The 21,924-nt window shown below is 37.4% G+C and overlaps 1 protein-coding gene across 3 annotated transcripts in view; it reads left to right on the forward strand.

Annotated features, from left to right (window-relative positions):
* Positions 1–21,924, forward strand: part of WDPCP (WD repeat containing planar cell polarity effector) — a 155,868-nt gene that overhangs the window by 257 nt on the left and 133,687 nt on the right. The window lies entirely within an intron of this gene.

Below are 21,924 nucleotides of genomic sequence, written 5' to 3' on the forward strand. Positions count from 1 at the left end.
GGGTTCGGGCCTTCCGTGGGGTGGGCAGACCGGCGGGGCCGAGCCGTTTCCGGGCGCTACCTGTAGACACCTCCACCCCCTCCTTCCCCTTTCCCTGCGCCCGCCCTACCGGCGGTGCGCGCGCCGTTCCCTCAGCGAGCCGGGGCGGGAGCTCCTCTCCTCAGGCCGAGCCCCGGTCGCGGTGAGGCACCTTTCTTTCGGCCTTTCAGGAGGAGGTGCCTGGCTGTACTTAGCCTTTACAAAACCCCGCGAGCTTGCGCTTGGCCGTTTCCTTTTGTTTACTGAGAGCTTACCTGGGCTACTGTGCTGTCAAAACAGCGTGACTAAACTAGTGATCTGTTACACAAAAATAAAGCTGTTCCTTTAGTTGTGTTTTGGATTGTTGGCTGAAGTAAACTCTTTCGATCTGTGCCTAAAGTGAGGCTGATATTGGCATCAATACATCAGCAAAAAACATAGATTCTGAAACTGTGGTGTTGTGCTATAAAAGAGAGTCTGAGATGACGTAGTTGGTAATTTTTTTTCATCGGATCCTGGCAGGGTTCCTTATACGACAAATTCTGTAACTTCTCTGAGTCTTTAGTATAAAGACTCTCGTTGCAACATTTTCCTGCAAGGTTTGTTTTAAATCTTATTCTGGTCTTTATAGTTGATTTTTTTAAAATTTTTTTAACAATCTAGGCAGTGTGTAAATACACAATTTCTTCTTCAGTCCTCAGACAGAAATGAGAAATTACTCCTTTAGGGCAGTGGGTATAAAATGTAAATATTTATGCTTGTCGTGCAAAGCGTTCTCATTTTAGCCAGTCTTGTTACTAATTGTGCTCATGCCACAATTCAAAACTTCCCGTGGCTTGAACAAGTCTTCAGCTGAACCTCTGACAGCTTCTGCAGTGTCAGAGTTGGAAAGGTACAGTCATACTTAGTTTACTTTAAATGTCAGACTAGCCTGATTTATATCCATTAATTACTGTACATTTTTAATATGAATGAAGATTGTACCTAAATTCCCTTCTGGGGATGAATTTGAAAGCCAAACAGCTGCAAGCAAAGCTGAGGTCTGGCTTACTGGGAAAGGTAGAGGAGCTTGGTAAGTAGAAGGGAGCTTGTTTTCCAGTCAGATTATTCCGGCATCCTAAAGTGCTTTACTCTAGTGACTTTAACCTTTTTCTCACCTGGACATTGTACAGACTTAGCTAACACTATTTAAGATTATGTAAGATTGAAATGTACACAAAACCTGATGTGGACTCGCATAAGTTAATTTTCACTCAGCATAATCGGTTCAGTTTAAATTGATTCCTTATCAATTTTCAGCTAAATCAATGTTAGCATGCTGTAAACTGATTTGTGTGTGTCAGCATAACAGATTGTATTGGTATAGTGGATTTCAGTTAAGCTAATTGAGCTTTCTTCTGTACATAAGGCTCCATTTTCATTCTTGGTCCTTTTTTGCCCAAGCTTATGCTCCTTGAATTATTTGTTGTTCAAGATAACAGCATACCTTGTGTTGAAAGTGATTTGTAGTGAATATGGTGCAAAGCCATGTGCAAATGCTTTTGTTCGTCAGAGATACTATATCAGTTTATTTTAAATTCCCAGTATAATTAGTCTGAGATAGAGTTAAGTTGGTTTAAGACTGTCTGCACTGTCTTTTGTGCTGGTTTAACTAAAAATACCTTAAAGTTTCGCTTTTTATCATTGTGGTGTGATTTTTAAAGTTAGCAAAACTTAACAATTCTACTATTTCCTTCTTACTTGGCTTAAATTTTGTTTCTACTTGTTAAGCTTTAATATCTTCCAAGCAAAATGTCAACGTACGAAAATAAATGAGATACACTTTTGTCTCCCTGTCAAATTTTTACAACTCCTTTTCCTGGTGTTTATTAGTTTCTAAAATATATCATTTGCTTCTGAATAGAAACCTTTCTGGTGTTGTAGGAAGTGTTGGTTCTTGGTAGGGTTTCTCGTGCCGTTAAATCATGCCGCTGTCTTCAGACTGTTGTCACTGTTGTACAGTGTTCAACTTTCTGCAGCCCAATCTTCCAAATCTGTGCTCTTTACATTCAAGAAGTGTGGTGTGTTTGACTTATTTTTGCTGATTTATTAGTCTTAGTATCTCTTCAAAGTTTTGGATATTTTCATTCTCAATTTAATGCTGTTTTTCCTGACAGCTTTGTCACAGTCTTCAGATTTCCTGTAGTTTGTTATTGTCTCGTAATTTTCTTGCCAATTTTGCATCTTCTGTTGTCAATATTTTTTGTAAGATTGTAAGGTTTTGGTGTAATTTTTTAATATTCTTTAATGCTTCCCTCATGTTTTATTAGTATGTGTCTTTTGTGTAGCACTTTAAGCCAGAGAGCTGCATAAATGGAAACATATTACATGCAAAAGAAGTAATGGAAATTTAATGTGCATGTGGATTGGGCTCTCAGCTAATTCTTGAAATACGTTTTACAGTATTTGCACTCAAAAGATATTGAATTACTTGGAAATTGGTCTAATTAAACAACACAGTACTCAGGGTGTTTTAATCTCCATTTTGTGGGAATTAAGTATTATTTTTCAAGGCAACAAGTAGTTTTGAAGGGTAGTGTCAGAATTCCCAGGGGTTTTTTATATTTTAAAATGAATTATTCTCTGTTAACAGCTGGCTGTGTTCTTTAACTGTATTTTGGATAGGATATTATTTTTCTTTATAGCCTTGTGTAGAAATTGATTAATTTTTTTAGGTAAGTTTTTACACTTAATTCTCAATAATTTGTGAAGTTATCTTTTTATAATCTCCATGTGTAATATATTTTTTCTTTTATCTCATGCATTTACTTACAATTTTTAATACAAAAACATGTCTCTTGTAGTTAAGTCTGTGTGATATAATTAACATTTAAAATGTTTAAGACTGTGTAAAAAAGATGAACTATATAATGGCTGGTTTCAATCCTAGAAATAATGGTAGAATTGGAACAGGTTTGGAAGCCTCTTCTCAGTTATGGTCCGAGAAGATAATAATAAGGGATTTTTCAGAAATAAAATAAAGCATTAAATAAAAATATTGGAATGGGATTAAGAGGATCAAAAGCTATGTTTAAAAGTATGTGAGAAATCTGTAATAGAGTTTTAAAATCATAAAGATGTAGATATAAACAAGAACAATTAAAATGTTACTTTAGAAAAGGAAAATAGATACATTTTTGTTAAGAATTTATATTTTTATACTTTTTTTTTTTTGGTATTCCAAGTGTTAATGTCCAAAAATAATTTTTCACTGTTTATTTCTAAACTTCAGTTATTTGATACTGCGTGGACACTAAATAGTATGAAGAAACTTGTGTATCTAGAAATTCTGTTTATAACTCCTGATTTTTGTTTTTTTGCTGTGTTTCAGAAAACTTTCTTTCTTAAAGACAAATCTTACCTTCTGTGGAACTGTTCTCATTTTATCCTATGGCTTCATTTTTATTTCTTAATAGTTTAGTTGGGTTTTTTACGTAATTAATCATTTATTAATTGCTTATGCAACCTTCAGTATGTTTTTAATAGGTAGATAGGGTGCCATAAATCATACTGTACTCAGGTGCCTACTGACTATGAAGAGACACAAATGATGTATAGCATGCTTGTAATATGTATTAGTAATCTTTATGAAGTATTGATGAGTCAAATCTTAGTAAAAATTGTGGCCAGAATGTTCTTTTTTGTTTCTTGTTTCTAAGTAGTTTAATAGTAAAAACACGTATTGTACTTTTGCCAGAGGGCACTGCAACAGTTAAGGCCTCCTTTGCTGTCTGTGCTGATGCAGAAGGGCTCCATTACTGACTAGAGGTTGTGGTAGCACAGTGGCTTGATGTTAGGAACTCCATTGTAGACAAAACTGAGAGATTATGGAAGATCTGTCATCGTTTACCATCTGTGAACTGTTTTGGAAGGATTTTTGTCTCACAGTTCTTAGAAATACAGGGTATAGAGAATGGCTGTAAAAAAACCAAACCAAAACAACCAAAATGCATGCACACGTGCACAAAGACTTTGGTATATTGGCTGTAAATCCAGCAAAGTTGATCTCTGAATTATTACAGAGCGAACAGAAGAATTGTGTTCCTGGTGTGTGAGAAATAGCCTTACTGGGTTGTCTTTGACCTTAACACAAATCTGTCTTTTTCTTGGTTGAACATACACTTTGTGACAACAACATGTAGATTTTCTACTCTTTAACGTGAGTGTGTGGAGGAGATTGATTGTGACATGTGACTTCTGAGTGAATTAAGTACTTTGTCCCATTGTGGGTGAACTGAGGAGGTAGAAGTTTTTGCAAACCCCTGGGAGATGGGAAATGGAAAGAGAGGAATCCTTTGCAAATATGAGAATGGCGTATGACAGAGAGTGCTTTTCTGTATTTGCTGTCTGGCTTTACCACTAAGTGGAATTCCAGACCGTAGAACCTAAATGTACATTTGTGATGAAAACTGCCAGTCCATAATATGTATATCATGGATTCAATTAGTTTACTAGCTGAAACACTTGCATTAAAGTACATCTAAAGATACATTTTTCCATGCAGACTATATAAAAGTAATAAAGCAATTTTCTTGTGAAATGTGACTTCCCAATTAAAATGCAACAAGAAGAATGTTGGTTTAGGGATTCATGTAAAAAGAATATCACCTATACGTTGATCACAAGAAACGGTACATTTCCTCACTTCATTTGATTTTTGGAGTGTTAGGAAGTTGTTGTATTGATCAGGTGGGTTTCCAAGGCATATGCATTGCATTGCTGCTTTTTGAGAAATTTGAATTAAGATTGCACTAGCCTGTTTTAATATGTTCCTGTTCACTAAGACTAGCAGATTAATGCATTAGCTGTGAGCATATGAGTAACTGAAAATCTGCTTTTTTATGAATATCTAAAAATTGTCTTGGTATTGTGCAATAGCTTCTTTATTCCATTTCCTCTTGTTTTATAAAACGTAGTAAAAGTGTTGATGTGTTTTAAACCCAGTCAAAAGAGGCAGATTGGTATTCTAAGGAAGAAATAACCTGTGTAATAATTCAAGTTCTACAAAATAAAATCATGTAATCTTATGTTAATTCGTTACAACAATTAAAAAAAAAAACACTCAAAAAACCAAACCCAAACCTAGACTTAAATGTTAAGCTGATGTCCTTGTAAGGTTTTAAAAAATTAAGTCAGCATTGAGTCAAGTGGCAAAACTGCTGCTACTGAAAATAAATGTTTGCTTTTTCTCTTAAATTACTTTATTTTGCACTTCTTTATGATGACCTGATGATCAAGGAATAACTTTTGATACAGGAAGTTACAAGCTGTAAGGATTACTTTCCTTTTTTTTTTTTTTAGACTCAGTGCAGGCGGGTGAATCCATCTACTTCTTTTATCCATCCTTTCCATGTCGGAATGACTGATGGATGCTTTTCCATGCCAAACTTGTCACATAATTACAAGTGCTATTCTCACTAAGGTTATTGCTGTGAATTATGATCACACAATTTGCTTAAAATATTTCAGCTTGTTTTAAAATATCCATTTGTATTTGTTTATGTATTTTCACAGAACTAAGTTGTTAATAGCTGCTATTATGCAGATTAAATTTTTCTCACATTTTTCCCCCAAGTATTGAATGATATTTTAAAGAAAATATCAACAGAAGTATCTGAGGAGGGAGAATGGTGTCTTATGATGTTGACTTTTTAAAGTTAGTAGTTTAAAATTTACTCTTTACAGAAGGAAAATACTGATAATTTTTTATCTTAATGTCATTATTCTTATGTGAAACAGAACTTTTAAAGCGCGAATTTGTCAGTAATAAGCTTAAGAGCAAACTAAACACTTTATTTCCTGTATTGAGGTTTTTCTGCTGCTTCACAGATTCATTTTGGTGTCTGGCCGGCTTTTGGAAACCTTGTCCAACTTGATTTTAAACAGCAGTGGGGTCTATGGATGGCTTTAGTGTTGCTTATAGTACTGTCCATATTCAGTGTTTTTACCGATCCTTGAGGAAAGAAAGAAGAAACTGTATTTATTCATTCTGCTCACATAAACACAAGTACTCAGTTTCTGCACATGCACACTGTAAGGTTAAACTGGCCCTATCTCTTTAAGAAAAGCATAGGCCCGTGAATCCAGCTCCGTGGAGTATATTGGCCAAGTCCATGCTACATAACTTTGAGTTTCCTGCAGCTCAGAAACGTGCATACATGTATTTTTGTTGGTTTTTCAGTTCAGAGTGTTGACGAGGGTTGTGTTGGAACCCATCAGAATGGTTTTCTTACAGCATGAGACTGAGGATCAATGTTGAAAACTGTTGGGCGTGTCATGAAGGCATTTAGAGTTGTTGAGGAATTGCTTCATTTGAACTCGCGGTAGTCATGCTGTCTGAAGCAGCGTTCCAAGGCATTTTGAGAGAAATTGGCAGACTTCCTGTAGGAGTGCGCCAAGGAGTGAGTCTGCATGTGCCCAGTATGAATGATAAAGGAACCATGGCAATGGAACAAAATCAGCAGCATGACCACTAATATTGTGGACAGAAATGATGGAAAAGAAAGTAGCTGCATCTTTGCATGAAGGAGGCTTCTCCATGAAGTAATCAAGCAAAGGGAATCATGATTATAGTTAGTCTTTTTCTGGTTTGTTTCTTGAATGATGCAACTATGCCTTTTTGTTAAGTTTAATTTGCAGTCTACCCTTACCTGTATTGAGTAACCATGGTAATCCACTAACATGTATGGTGGAAAGGTTGGATCTTAATTGGGTAAAAGCCTTTTGAATATTTCGAGTCCTATTGGAAAGGTGTTACTCTTGACTATATAGTAGAATATATACTTTTAATATAGGCGAAACCATATACATTTATTTCATGACAAGTAATCCCATTTGTGTACAATAATGGGACAGATACTGTTCTCAAGTTGCCCACTGTCTGACTTAGGAGAATATAAAGTATTGCTATGAAATCGCCTTTTCCTTTTATAGCTGTCTGGCATCCAGGGTCTAGCCTCAGTGTATTAGTCAAGGGAGCTAGAAATACACCACAGTTAAATTATGGGTTTGTATCTCCAGGTGGTGCTTGAATTCGTGGTTGAAGACTGTAGAAATTAATTTTGCTAAAGCAAGAAACAACAGGACATTAAGCTACTATGCCAGCTTTAGATGTATGCTTCAAAAATTTTTTGCTGCTCAGCATTATTCAGTAATCTTTAACTCAAATTGCAGGAAATATTTGAAATTCCATTCTAACAATATCCAACAGAGAATATTAAAGAAGCATTAAATTTCAAATGCCTGAGGGAAAATGTTCTCTTGCAACACCGTGGGCATTTGGATCTCACTAGTGTATGCAGTATTATAGTCTAATATTATGCTTTACTTGGTCTAAAATGAAAGCCCAATTTTAATTCTATCTCCAAAAACTTGGCATACTGCAGTGAAAAATAATTTATTTGAATGTTGTTTTTTAATACATTGCAACTAACTTTAAAGCTTCCTCGTATAAGACTCCCACTATGGCTTTTTGTAATCTGACTCTTTCATTAAAACTTCAGATATGCTCCCAAAGACTTATCTCAATGCTTTCATTGCTAATTTACAAGTTATAAGATCCCAAACTTACCACAGAAGTTTTTCTCAGTCTATGTAATTTTTCTTTTAATAAGGCAAAACTTTAGAATGTCTTTGTAAATATTTAAAACACCAAAACAGAGGATGAATACACTCTTGGGAGACAGGTAACATGCAAATGCAAAATGAAGCTTAATAATATATGTTACACAGTTCTGGGCTGGTTAATTTGGCAAACCCATTAGTGAACTTCAATCAAGAAAGTGCTGATTAAACCTTTATGTTTTTATAACCTGTACATGCCATATTTGATAACGAAGCTATTTCAGAAGTGAGTCGTCAGCTTAAAAGATTCTGGGGAAGGACGAGAAGAGTATTTCTAAAAGGCTTAGAAAATCTCTAGCAGGAATATATTTCTTGCCATGTGGTTAAGTATTTCAGTATTTGGCAGAGTAAAAGGCAGGTGGTATTCTTCTGTTGGAAAATTAAGATCTACAGTCTTTAGAGAAATAGTAGGGTTTTTTTCCACCTGTAGCTGACTTTTTTTCCTGTTTGTGCTTTTGATGGATGTAGACAGAGTAGTGTCCAGGAAAATGTCAATACTGTGATATTTCATATCTGCTTAGAGTTTCATGAGAAGCAGGGTTTTTTTAACAATCGTGGGCCAGTGACCTGTGAAATTGGTCCGTTATGACTTGCGTGACAAGTCAGATTGGGGGGGAACGTGATTTAAAAACTGCAGAGAGAATTCAAAAGAACAGCGTACTCCAGGTGGTTTAAGATGCATAATAAATGCAATTTAATAAATGGTTTTGTCTTTCATCATGTGGATATCAGGATTGTAAGTGTACATATGCACCATACATACATTAACCTATTTGTACAATGTAGCCATGTGGGACATAAATTAATGAAATTTCATTAACAGTATCATGAGTTTAACTGCAATGCTAGACTCAGTTCTTGCCAAATTAATGTCTCTGATTTCTGTAATGAAAACTAGTCGAATATCGCAGCCTTACTGCAAGATCTGCTGTCACTGCTGGGAACTCCATTGTAGTACTGGTGGACAGCAGCTTGGTGAGGGCCACTCATGGGCTCTGAATTACTGTATACTTTTTAATGGGAGCTGAGGCCTACTGAAGGATGATAGGCTGGCTGACTTTTTCAATCGTAGTTGGTCTCAGGCAGTTGTACCCAAACTTCTGAGCAAGCAGAGTGAGATGCTGTCTTGCAGATGCAGTTGTCATCGTATCGAGTCTGAGAGATTTGAATGCATCTCTTAGAAGGCAAGAGTATCCTCCTCAGGGTAATAATGCCATCTTGTGTAATTTTTGGATAGAAATGACCAAACTCTTAAGAAATGTGCCTTTAAAGAATATTCTGCATTTTTGGAGGACACTTAGATGGTTTTGTAAATGTTGCGCCGGTCTTCCTTGCAAAATGAAAGGCTTGTAAAATGCGTTAGAAATGTAGGTCTATATGGAATTCAAGAAGAAGTCTATATGGACTTCAAAATCAATCTTATTCCATGGGTTTATTTCCAGTGTTATTGTCATAAAAAAAAAATCTGTGTAACTATACTTCTTTGCTAATGGTTATTTTAGCTGGCTGTTCTTTAAATAGTAGTATAAAGAAAACCAGCAAATATAAAAATTAACGTGCTATTGCGCAAAGCTATTTCCATGCCTTTTTACCTGAACTGTGTATTTAAGCATATGTTTCCCAATCCATTGTTTTGCCAGTTTTTGTTCTGATAACTTGACCAGATTCAGTGAACGTAATGCAGTGAGTTGTAATGAGTTGCCTGTTGCTTTTATAATAGAGTCATAGAATGGTTTGGGTTGGAGGAGACCTTTAAAGATCATCTAGTCCAACTGCCCTGCTGTGGAGGGGGCACATCTTCCTGTAGATCAGGTTGCTTAAAGCCTCATCCAGCTTGACCTTGAACACTGCAGGGGTGGGACATCTACAACTTCTCCAGGCAACCTATTCCAGTGTCCTACCCCTCTCATAGTAAAGAATTTCTTTCTTATACTTAATCTAAATCTACCCTCTTTCTGATTGAAAACATTGCCCTTTGTCCTGTCACTATAGGCCCTTGTGTAAAAAGTCTCTCTCCATCTTTCTTATAAACTCCATTTAAGTATTAAAAGGCCACAATAAGGTCTCCCTGGAGCCTTCTGTTCTCCAGGCTAAAAAAACCCAACTCTCTCAGCCTGTCTTAATAGAAGAGGTGTTCCATCCCTCCGATCTTTTTTGTGGCCCTTCTCTGGATGCACTTTAGCAGGTCTGCATCTTTCTTGCACTGGGGTCCCCAGAGCTGGATGCAGTACTCCAGGTGTGTTCTCACAAGAGCAGAGCAGAGGAGGATAATCACCTCCCTCGACATGCTGGCCACACTTCTTTTTATGCAGCCTGGGATACAAGTGGATTTCTGGGCTGTGAGTGCACATTGCTGACTGGTATGTGATTTTTCATCTACCAGCATGCCCAAGTCCTTGTCTGTACTTATACTGGTGATTGACCCGATCCAGGTGCAGGATCTTGCACTTGGCCTCGTTAAACTTTGTGAGGTTCACATTGGCCTGCTTCTGAAGCCTGTCAAGGTCCTTCTGGATGTCATGCCTTCCCTCAGGCATATCAGCTGTACCGCTCTGCTTGATGTCATCCGCAGACATGCTGAGGGTGCACTCAATCGCGTTATGTCGTTGATAAAGATACTGAGCTTTACTCGTCTCAAAATGGACACCCAAGGGATACCACCTGTTACTGATCTCCACTTGGACATTGAGCTGTTGACTGCAACTATTTGGTTGTGTCCATCCATCCAATTCCTTATCCATGGAATGGTCCATCCATCAAATCCATATCTCTCCAATTCAGAGGCAGAGATGTTGTGGGGGACCATGTCAAAGGCCTTAAAGAGGTCAAGGTCTTCCCTTGTCCACCAACGCAGTCACTTGATCGTAGAAGGCCACCAGCTTCACCAGGCACGATTTGCCCTTTGTGAAGCCATGTCTCTAATCACCTCCCTGTCATCCATATGCCTTGACATAGCTTCCAGGAGGATCTTTTCCATGATGTTAAAGGGCACAAGGTGAGGCTGTCATACAAAGCAGGATAGGTCAATTGTCCTGTGACAGTCTATATACATCATTACATGTGATGAAGCAGGCATGGTTTTTAAGTGTTGATAATTTTTAGATATTGAATGAGTTCCTTTGTAAATGTAATTAATGCATTCAAATTGAAACAAAATTTCTAATGATGTAGTGTCAGTGAATGAGGTGCAGCTTGTGACAGAATTTATGTGAGCTCAGAATGTTATGTTAAGCTCAGAATGGTCATTGAACACTGCTGGCAAAGTCCCATACCTGTTAGGAGTGCTGTTAACTTCGTTACTGTTTCAGCTGGCTTCAAAGGTCTCTTCATGTGAAATTCAGTGTAAGATTGGTACTGGTAAACTCCTAACACAGTGCCATTCTTAAGTTAAAATACAACATTCAGACAGATAATGAAACAGTGGCATTGATGGCAGTTTAATTTGAGTAAATCCTTAGGTAGTAAGTGGACCTTACTCCTCAGGGGATGATTTGATTTTGGAGTAATTTATTTACTTGACATTTAGTCAAAGGGCAAATTAAATATTTAGATTCCATAAAGATCTAGCTGGACTAGCTTCTTTGGCATCCATCAGTCATGGTGTTTATCATGTTTCTTCTTTTGCTCAAAGTTTTTTTGTTTTCTGGGTAGAATTTTTAATATGTGATATTAGGAAACCGGCTAAGTGGTTTTCTCTGTCTCTCTGCTTTGCGGTATATCAAGTTGTATCCCTATTCAGTACATGACTTAGCAAATTAACTGCACTGCTGTCATGCTTGTTTTCTCAATCTGGTTGGCAAAACTGTGCAAAAGATTCAGTTTTAGTGCATAGGCTGAACTTCACTGCGGTGATCATGAAATTATGCACAGTGTGCAAATGGTTGAACTTTCCTTAAAAAGTAGCCTATAAAATATGCTGCCTATAATGTCAGTGAATAAATGCCAACTGTGGCATCAGTATTCTTTAAAAATATGTGCTGTGCTGAGGTATTAGGCACTCTGAATTCAAGGACATGAGAGTGCAGATGTTGCATAAAGCTGCAGGAGTGGCATACCTGTGAAGATGCTGCTGCTTGATTTTCAGACGATGGCATGCTGTGAATTTTAAAACTCCCTAGTCACGGATGAACTGCAATCAATGTCATTTTGTAATTGAGGCCGTGTAAGTTAGTTCTTGTACATTTATTTCTAACTTCATTTTTCAGAAATCTCTTTGCTGGGATCAAATACATGTTATCATCATGAAAGGCAATAGTGCAGTGTTTGCTGAATGGGGCAAGGAAGCAGAAGAATCAAAATTCTGCATCTTTTTCTCATATAGTAATTGTCATCGGTTTCATGGATTAGTGTGAAGATTATGCTGTTGGCCTTCTGCTTAAAAGTAAAGGAATAATGATAATGGTGAAAATATTGCTGCTTCCAGTAACATATGAAGGTGGATGAAAAGCAATCATCACACCGAAATTTAACAGCAGCTATGACTTTAATTTGAGCAAGCCCAACTCAGACAAAGATTTTGGGAAAAGAAATCCACAGATAAAAGTGAGAAGGCTCCTAATATTGTATCAGCCATTAAAAAAAAAAGACTTCTGTAAAATAAAGGCTTATGTAAAATACAGAAATTACTTAACTCTGCTTCTGCCAGCTGAAGCCATTTACTGGTTTTGTTTTGCACTGCCAATGTGGAAGATTAAACTTGTGTGGATGAGTTAATTTAATCATATCTTTTACAGCTGTGGAAATGGAAAGAACCAAATGTTGCAGCTGACTACAGTGGCCAGTCACAGCTCTCATTTGAGAGAAGGTCTTTCCAAATTGCTCAGAATTAATGCATTTTTAAACAATGTCCTGAATAAGTGATAAATCCTGTATGAACTGTTTAAAAAAACTGGGAAATATGATATCTGTGGTTGAAATGGTAAAATTTATTTGGAATACATGGACTTTCAGAATTTCAAACACAAGGTCAAAGACTTCAGCCAGTTGTTGATGTCTAAGCTTACATAAAGGAGTCAAAACATATAATTTAAGTGTTGCAGTCTTAATATTACAAAAGGACTGTAGTTTGATTTTCATGGCAAAAGCTGACCTATAATATACTCACAGCAATAACGGTAGTGGGTAATTGCTATATTTGAGTTTTAAATTATTTTTTCCCATTTTTTGTAAAATTTTTTTTTAAACACTGCAAAAGCGAGAAATTTGCCAGTGATTTGTTGATGCTGTAAAGGCATCCTTGCATGGCTGTGTGCAGAATTATTGTGAAGTAATAGGTTATTTGCAGAGTACCATTGTTTCCATTATATTGCCATTTACCTTTGGTGCAAACTGAAGTCAAATGAGAAATGGGCAGCTTGAAAGAGTGGGCCAAACAGTGAAATGATTGATAATTGAAAGATATGCGCAATGCAGAGGACTTAGGACATGAACACACCACTTGGAATTTTTGAGACTGTCTGTCCGATAACTTTCTTTTCAATTTTTTGTGTGATACTAATGTAGAAAGTTAAGCTTCTGTGAGAGCTCAGATCCTCTTCTGGGGGAAGGGAATAGAGAGAACGTGTGCTGTTTTAATGGTTGTTGGTAATTTGAGGCTGCCAAACCAATGCTATTCACACTGACATCCTGTCTTTTCAGACAATGAAATAATATATTGAGGTAATTAAAGACAATTGCTTGTAATAGCAGAAAATTACTGTTACTGTTTTGTTTTCCAGATAAAATATGCAGATTTATAATTTCTGTGACCACATCCAGAGTTTTACTACCAGAATTCACAGAGAAACCATAAATAGTTATTGTTCCATTATGCTTAATGTCAGTGGTATAAATTTAACTGTGTTTTGTTTAAAAATCAGTCAGGACAGGTTTCATCCTTATGTTAAACAGTTTAACATAAGCCCATTCTTGGTTTTTAAAAGCTTGTTCATGCTTTGTTACACCTGTTGATCACAAATTGTATATACAACTTGAATAGTAATGAACACTTTTTGAAAGTTTTAAAAAGAGAGCTTAAGTTAATCTTGCAATGAAAGAAAAGCAAGCTTCAAATGCTTCCACCCTGTAGTGATTTCGTCAGGTAACTCCAGGTCTGTTAGAAAACTTGATCCCTTGTATACTATTTCCTCATGTTCTATGACATTTACAGGGTGCCTATAATGACACTTTTCCCTCCAAAACTGGGAAGGCCTTTGCTGGCAGAAGATGTTTTAAAATCCATTAAAAAAAAATCTTTCAACAATTTCTTTTGAAACATAGACTGGGTATGGTGCAGCCAAGAGGTGCATTGAATTTTCAGTAACCTCGGAAATTGTAACAAAATGTGCAACTTTGCCTGTCCATAGGGTTGCTATTCAATTAGACTCCCTTTTTCTTTGTTAATTATTTTGGCTGAAAACATTCATTGCAGTGTAAAGAGCAGTCATTCGTATAGAAGACATTCATATCTATGTTTGTTGATCTTTGATTTTATCAGTTTAGAGGTCATATATAGTGAAGCTACATATGGTGCACTGAGAATTAATACAGGTAATTCTGATACTGTTCATACTAATTGTACTGTGGCCAGTTTCTTTGTTATGTTTTGCTGTGTTTTTTTCCCCTGGACCATTGCAAGCTTTGTCAGTGTAATTTTTTGTTATGTATGTGATACTGCCTATTTTAAAAACATTTCACTCATTACTTTAAAAACCTAATTTTTTTAAGTGACATAAAAATATCTGTTTAGACATAATTGCTGCTTTTTATTGAAAGCATTTTAACCATCTCCAGTTTTGCCTGTTAGCAAGGTGTTTTTTGTCTTAAGAAACTATAAGTGAAAGACAAGCAAATGGTTTGAGAGTAGATGAATAATTATGTTAATGATCATGAAATAGAACCTGAGGAATCAAAAAATTTGCAATACAGGAGTATCAAGATGATTTTCTAAATGCTGACGTTTTAGATCAACTTGGATAGGACATGCAGCATAGCAACTGAGAGAATTATAGCCTCAGGGTTTTGTTCTCTGGCTTAAGCAGAAGCTGAGCATATTTTGAGGATCTGAAATTGTTTACAGTTTCCCACCTAGGCTGTGTGTGTGTGTTTGTGTGCGCGCGCGTGCACCTCATTGTAGCCTTTTGATCTCAAGGGATGTGCAGATCACTGTCCTCATAAAGGACCTGTATTTGAAGTATTAAGCAGGTTTCATTCCTGAACTTCTGCCCCTGTTGAGGAAACTGTCTGTCCTCAGCTCTCGAGTTTCCTGCTGGGCTTTTGATGCTGATTTTGCAGCGGGTTAGCAGAAGGTGCCATTCATGGGGCTGAGTGCTTCAGTTTGAGTCTTGACAATAAGTGACAGTACAACTAGAGTGGGTGTCACTCAGCTCCTGCTTCTTTTGAGGTTATATGAGCACAGATAGGGTCCACTTGCAAAAGGTACATGGACAGAGTAGATGCTTTTTCAGAAGTTTCTTGGTAGAGGAAAACAACTCAAAAAGGACTGAGAATGTAGTACATTAACATCAAGATGCACTAGAGGGCCCAGCCTGCGTATAACCATTTTCCAAGAAGAAAAAAGGGTAGTAAGCTGAAGGAACTTCTGAGAAATTACAGCAAAATTAGGAGGAGAAAGAACTGTCTGAATCCAAGAGGGCTCAAAACAGGACTGAATGTGGAGAAAGGTGATAGAGTGACAAATGCATTCAACCTGAAAATGTAATCAGACAAGCATGTTCCCCTGCTGGAGAAGGGATTTAGCAACTTTGAACTCAAAATCATGTGATTTCTTCCTCCTCCTGGCTAGATTAAAAAGGGGAGTGATGTTTTTAATATTATATCATGCTTAACAAACCATTGCGTGCTGTGTCAAGTTCATTTTCGCTATCAGCTCTGGCTAAAAAGCATTGCTATCTGTAGTCTAGCCTGAAGGTGACAAGAGATTTGAATCACTGTAATTAGGCACTCATCATACTGCAAAAAGATACAACTATCTTGATGAATCTGTATGAAAAAAAGCTGTGGGGTTTGATTTTGTTTTGCTTAACTGCAGTTAGTGTCTGGGAATGTGAGAGCAGAAATGAGCTTGGCAAGAACTGAGGCTGTTTCCTTAGCATATGACAGCTATTGTCCTGTACTCTGTGCAGGAAAAGTTAAGAGGTTTTTGCCCCTCCAAGTGCTGTTGACACCTTCAAGTGTTCTTGGGCCTCTCCCAGGTTTTACTTCACAAACATTTTCATATGTCCCACTTCTTTCTGATTTTGAGAAATACAGAAGAATTCAGTTTCCACACTTAAGCAAGAGCTCTGAAATGAGTTATTGTTTGCCTTTTAGAATTGTAGCTCCAGGGCGCACTTTTTCTATGAAGTGTAAGTGATGAAAAAGTGGATCTGCCCAGCAAAGTCAGTGTTATGGTTGAATGTGGCAGAAATGGGGTACAAGGAACTTTATCCCTCTGGGGAAAGGCATTTCCATACACACCAAAATGTATTTTTTCACTACGTTTATGACAGCGGCCTTTTATTAATAATTAGGTTTTGTTCTCTTTTTCACCTACATTTTAGAAAAAGTGCAGAAAACATTCCTGAAATACATGTGGCTTTCACCAGGTAGAGGTGCATTGCAATTTTAAACTTTTCTTTCCAGGAACAATGAGTTTACCCTTCATTCTTTTTCTCTGAAGATACATTACTTTATCTTGTCACTCATCCATGCATCTTTCCTCAGAGCTTGGATAACATTCCTTTTGATTATTAAGATGTGAAATTGTTCGAAAATGAATCCGGGAATGGCATTTATTGCCCAGTAGCATGCTTACTGTGCAGTGGAGTCTTGTCATAACCACAAAGTGTTTGAATTCAGGGTCCTAATGCCAATTTCTAAGCGCTCTAGTTTTCAAAAGTGAAATGTGAATATGGATTTACATACTCATTTCAGACAGCTGCAATTGCAAGGTGATAGTGTACTTTAGGAGGGAGACAGTAAGTGAGTTACCCTACGTGATTACCCTATGAACCTATGGATCTCTCAGAGTTCTGAAGGATGGGTGTTTTTAATGAATATGCTATATCGTTTTGTGGAAAATAAAAAAAAAAAACAAACCACCCCAAACTTTTGCTAGTTAATATTAAAGCTAAACAGATTTGGAATGTACTGAAAATAGATTTCAAGCTGTTTTTTGTAAAAATTTACTTTTCTGGAGCGACCAATTACTATTTCTGTTGGTCATGGAAACTTTGTCTCTATTGGAGTCTAAATTAGTTAATCTGCAGTGCTGAATTATTATAATGAACTTAGGTTTGCAACCTTAGTTATTTAAAAAGAGATGTAGCTGAGAGTTTTCCTATCTTCAAATTGTGAACTGGAGGTAGAATTAAGTTTATAGTAGCAATCGTAGTTTCCAGATAGACAACAGATGCATTTATATTCAGAACACTGTTATTTCCCATTTTTATCACCTGATTTCTCTAAGCAAAATCTGCTGAGTAAGGGAACTGCATTTTTCTTTGATTACCTGAAGAGACAACTGCTCGCACAGTGTGCCTTTCAGTTCCCACATTCATTTTTGGAGCTTGTTGGCTGATTTGATGAATAAGGTAAAGGTCTTTAAAAGCTCCAAATGTGTATGTGTTTTGTGAAAATCTAAGGACATCCAAATTAGTGTTTCCTCCCTCAGGCTCCTACAGAAAAGGCTATGACCTGATCTCAAGGATTTTTTTCTGTTTGGCCTTCAATATCAATCATTAAATATGTACTTACTGACTACTGAGAAAGCTTGTAGCTCTGGACCAGCCGTGGTGTGCTGCTTTGTGCTTGGCTAGCATGAGAGTTGCATGTCATGGTAGAGGAGAGAAAGGAAAAGGAAATTAAAAGGCATAGCTACAAAGAAGTGAATGAGCTGAATGTAATGTAGAAAGAATTTGGGAAACTTGAGGGAAAAGTGAGGAACCTAACATGGAGGTTTGGGAATAGAAGGATGACATAGTAGTGTTGGACTTGTAGATCACCAGTCCATAGAAAATCAGACAAGTTACAGTGCCATTCACTGTATGTCCTTTGGATTATAACCTGTATATATTGTGGCATACAAGCACATTGAAAATAATATTTTGAAGTACTGCGTAATTCTTCTTGCCATTTTATTTTTAGTTTGATCGCTTACTCATCACAGGCAATGTTTTCTGTGTTTTCTGCTGACAGAAAAATGCTTCCTTGTTCTTACATGTTGATATATTGCTTCGTTTAAGGGAGAATGATGGTGTTGCCTTTAGCACAAATGATGTATGCATTTGCATTTCTGGAACACTTTCAGAGTTTCCCATTTGCTTTTATCTCCTCCACAGAATGAGCATCTGTTTTCTAGTTTATCTGTTCTGAAGATCAGCATAGATTGTTGATTACAGACTGCAATAAATTAACTTGTCGGCTTTTGCCACATTTCATGTTTATGTTATATAGCTAAACAATGTTGAAGATTTATAGAGGACTTTATAAATTATTCCAAGACATAAATGTTTGAGAACAAAAGCACTTTTTTTGTCTTGCTTTTATTTCTAAAAGCCTGCTACATAAAATTACATCTCTTTCTAAAACAAGCTTTTTAATTTTAATTGTTGAAGGGTTTTTCTAGTGATTTATTAGACACCCGACCTTGTGCAAAACTGAAAGTATGTCATCATAAAACTAAAAACTGTTGTCATCTTTACTTGCCTGAACCAGAAAAACAGAGAATTCAAAAATACAGAGTTTATTAAGGTAAAAAATACAGGTTTTGTCATGTTGTGTTCTTTAGTTTGCTTTTAAAGGAATTTACTTTCAAATTACTGTCATGCGAAATAGACTCAAAAAACTTCTCTTCATTAATTTGTTATCTGAAATTACTGAATAGGTGGGAGAAATTTGTAAATTTTACTTTTTCAGTAGAATCAGCTGAATGACTCTGCTGCTGGTGGGCAGCATGCTGTTTTGTTTTCCAGTTGCAATATATAGAAACAGGTTAATCCTTACCTCTCTGTTCTATTTTGGTATTCTAACCTGAACTAACGCTTTGAACACATCAGTGTTTTGAGCTGGAAATATTACCCAAAAGAAACTTTTTACATAAGCATACTCTCAAAGTTTGCCTCTTAACATAGCACTTGGTGTGTTCTGGTGAGCTCAAAGTGTAGGAGCCAGAAAGTGATGGAAGTACGTGAAGTGTTTGCACAGGAAGAAAATATCTGTTTTCCATTCTCTGTGAAATTCCTCCTTCAGTGTTATCCAGACAGTGTTGGCATACTCTGAAGGTATCTACTGTTTCTCTCTGTTCCGCACCACTAGGAAATATATGACAAATGTATGAAATTTCTTTGTTTCTTTGGGCTGGCTGGAAAACTTTGACAATGGCATGTTTGTGTTTCTTGTGGCTATTGCAGTAGTTCAGGATAGACTAAGGATCACAGAGAGTGTCGTATCACCAAACAATAAATCTGTCATCACATTTACATTTGTACTGGGATGTGTGTGATGCATAATATGCAAAACAGTTGCTCAGGTGTCTGAGCAATCAAGAACAGATCATTCCTGTATAAAAACATGGAAGCATCATACTTGGTTTTTGCCAATGTGATGGTTACGCTATTTGCACATCAAATCTCTGTCACTTTTCTAGACTGTTGGATGATGCAACATGCTGTGCCACTCCGTCTGCAGTGGAGCGCCATCTTTGGGCTTTTCCAAACTGTTATGTTAGGCTTTGTGTGAAAGGAAATCAGTCCAACCGCTACCTTGAAATTTCTGCAAGGCAGTCTGTTCCAGTAGTTGACTTGATATTTTGTAGTATGGAATAGTGGATAAAAACTGAATTACTCTTAAAGTGTTGATAAAAGCAGCTGCATTAAATAGCATACAAGAAAATGTTTATCTTAAATAAAAACCCAAATTCTCAGAAAAAAAATACTTAGTGACTTCCTCTGAGAGAGTGGTTTGTGGAGGTACCTTAGACTAAAGGCATTGATTTTTGTCTACAGTTTTTCTGTAAATTATTTGAGTGAAAGTCAAGTACCATACAAACTGTGAGGGAATGAGAATGTCTGAAAACACAGCTGTGCAGCTGAGTGTTGCGTATGCTGTACTGACTTCGTCATTTTAGAACGCCAGAGTCTAGGGAGGGATGTTTCTGTCCTAACCACTCTGACCTCTTGTCAAAACCAGCAGTGCAGAGCGATTGACTGACCTCATATCCGTGAATTTGTGTCTGTTGTTCTGGAGGGGCCACTGTGACATTTTTTTAATGTGGCTGTTTTTCTGGTGTCCAGGATCATGAGGTTTCTGTGTGTTGTTAGCTTCTGAACTGTCTTCTTTGCAGAGCCTCCTCTGAATTCAGATACATCGACTGAGGTTTAAAGCCACAGGAGGTGATTTTTTGCCCTGCTGTGGAAGGTGTAGCTAGCCAGCTTTGCGTGGTTTTAAGCTTGCTGTGAGCTGTGGTGACATTCAGAGCTGAAAGGCTGTATGCAGGAGTTACTGAGCTGGACTTTTCAGGCAAACCAGGATGCCTTGCTGATTGCCTGTGCTGATGCACTGATCGTGTCATCGGTGCTTGATGTAACTGGAGCCAGACGCCCAGTGTGCTTTCATGGACACACAGGTATATCTTAAGTTTACAGTGCTAGAGGCACTCTGTATTTAAGAAGACTATCTTAGAGGTATTAATATTTAGCACAATAAGGCTTTGTCTAAAATTAGTCAGACTGTATGCTATAAAGTGCACATCAGTATCATACGTCATGACAACAATGGAGCAACCAGATTATATTTATTTTTGAAACAGACCTTTAGATTTGAAATAAGCAGAAGCATTAGATGCCTCATGGCAATGTGGAAACAAACTGTGTAAGTCTTTCTCAAAGACTAGCTAGGTAATTTATCTTCTGCTTAATTATAAGATATGAATGCCAGGTGTTTCCACAAGTTTTTTGGAGTGAACTTTTGGATTCCACAAGAAGAGAACTAGTCCAAGTAGTTTTAGCAGACAAATTTTGCTTCTCATAAAGAATAAACCATTCCCAGTCAAGCCACCTGTTTCCCCTTTTGTCAGATGTCTTGGTCTGAGGATTACAGAATCACAGAATCACAGAATAGTAGGGGTAGGAAGGGACCTCTATGGATCATCTAGTCCAACCCTCCTGCCGAAGCAGGGTCACCTACAGCAGGCTGCACAGGACCTTGTCCAGGCGGGTCTTGAATATCTCCAGAGAAGGAGACTCCACAACCTCCCTGGGCAGCCTGTTCCAGTGCTCCGTCACCCTCAGAGGGAAGAAGTTCTTCCTCATGTTCAGACGGAACTTCCTGTGCCTCAGTTTGTGCCCGTTGCCCCTTGTCCTGTCACTGGGCACCACTGAAAAGAGCTTGGCCCCATCCTCCTGACACCCACCCTTCAGATATTTATAAGCATTTATTAGGTCCTCTCGCAGCCTTCTCTTCTTCAGGCTGAACAAGCCCAGCTCCCTCAGCCTCTCCTCGTAGGGGAGATGTTCCAGTCCCCTCATCATCCTTGTAGCCCTCCGCTGGACTCTCTCCAGTAGCTCTTCATCTTTCTTGAACTGGGGAGCCCAGAATAATCCAAGGAAGTTTTTTTGAGGGGTTCAAAGGACCATAAAGTGATTTTAAAAACAAAACAAAACAAAAAAAACCCTAACAAACAATGGGCATTTAATTCCTATTCCCTTTTTTTCATATGTCAGTTTGTTACAGGTACGGTTTCATTCATGTCCTTTCAGATTTTAATAGATTCCAAGGTAATTTTTCTGCTTTATTTCTGTTAAGTGGTAAAAGACCTTGAAATTCTACCGAAAATTAGACAAGGCCTTTCTGTGTGTGACTTTGTAACAGTTTCTGAGAGGAAAGGTAAGGTCTCTTCTGCTGTTCTCCCCCTGCCCCACCGCCTTCCCCTTCCCCCAGACACGACCTTCCTTTTGGCCTGGAGCAGTTTTTTTCCCATTCCTTTACCATATAAACTTGATTACATGTCTCTGAATGCAATTTAAGGGATCCCTAGGCAAGGGGTAGGTCAGACCTGAAAAAGCAAGAGGGTTGTTGCTCCCTAGGAATGAATTTGGAAGTTTGCCTATTTTCTCAAGGTAATTTTTGTCTTTTAAAAGCAGCATATAATTTTTTCTTCATGTAGTTTTTCCACTTCACCTGGAATGGTCACTCCTAAGTATCTCACAAGTTTCCTTGCCTGTTGAAATTTAAAGAGCTTTTCTAATTGTGTTTTCTTTGTCAGTG

Source organism: Opisthocomus hoazin, chromosome 2, assembly GCF_030867145.1.
Source record: "Opisthocomus hoazin isolate bOpiHoa1 chromosome 2, bOpiHoa1.hap1, whole genome shotgun sequence".
NCBI lineage: Eukaryota > Metazoa > Chordata > Aves > Opisthocomiformes > Opisthocomidae > Opisthocomus > Opisthocomus hoazin.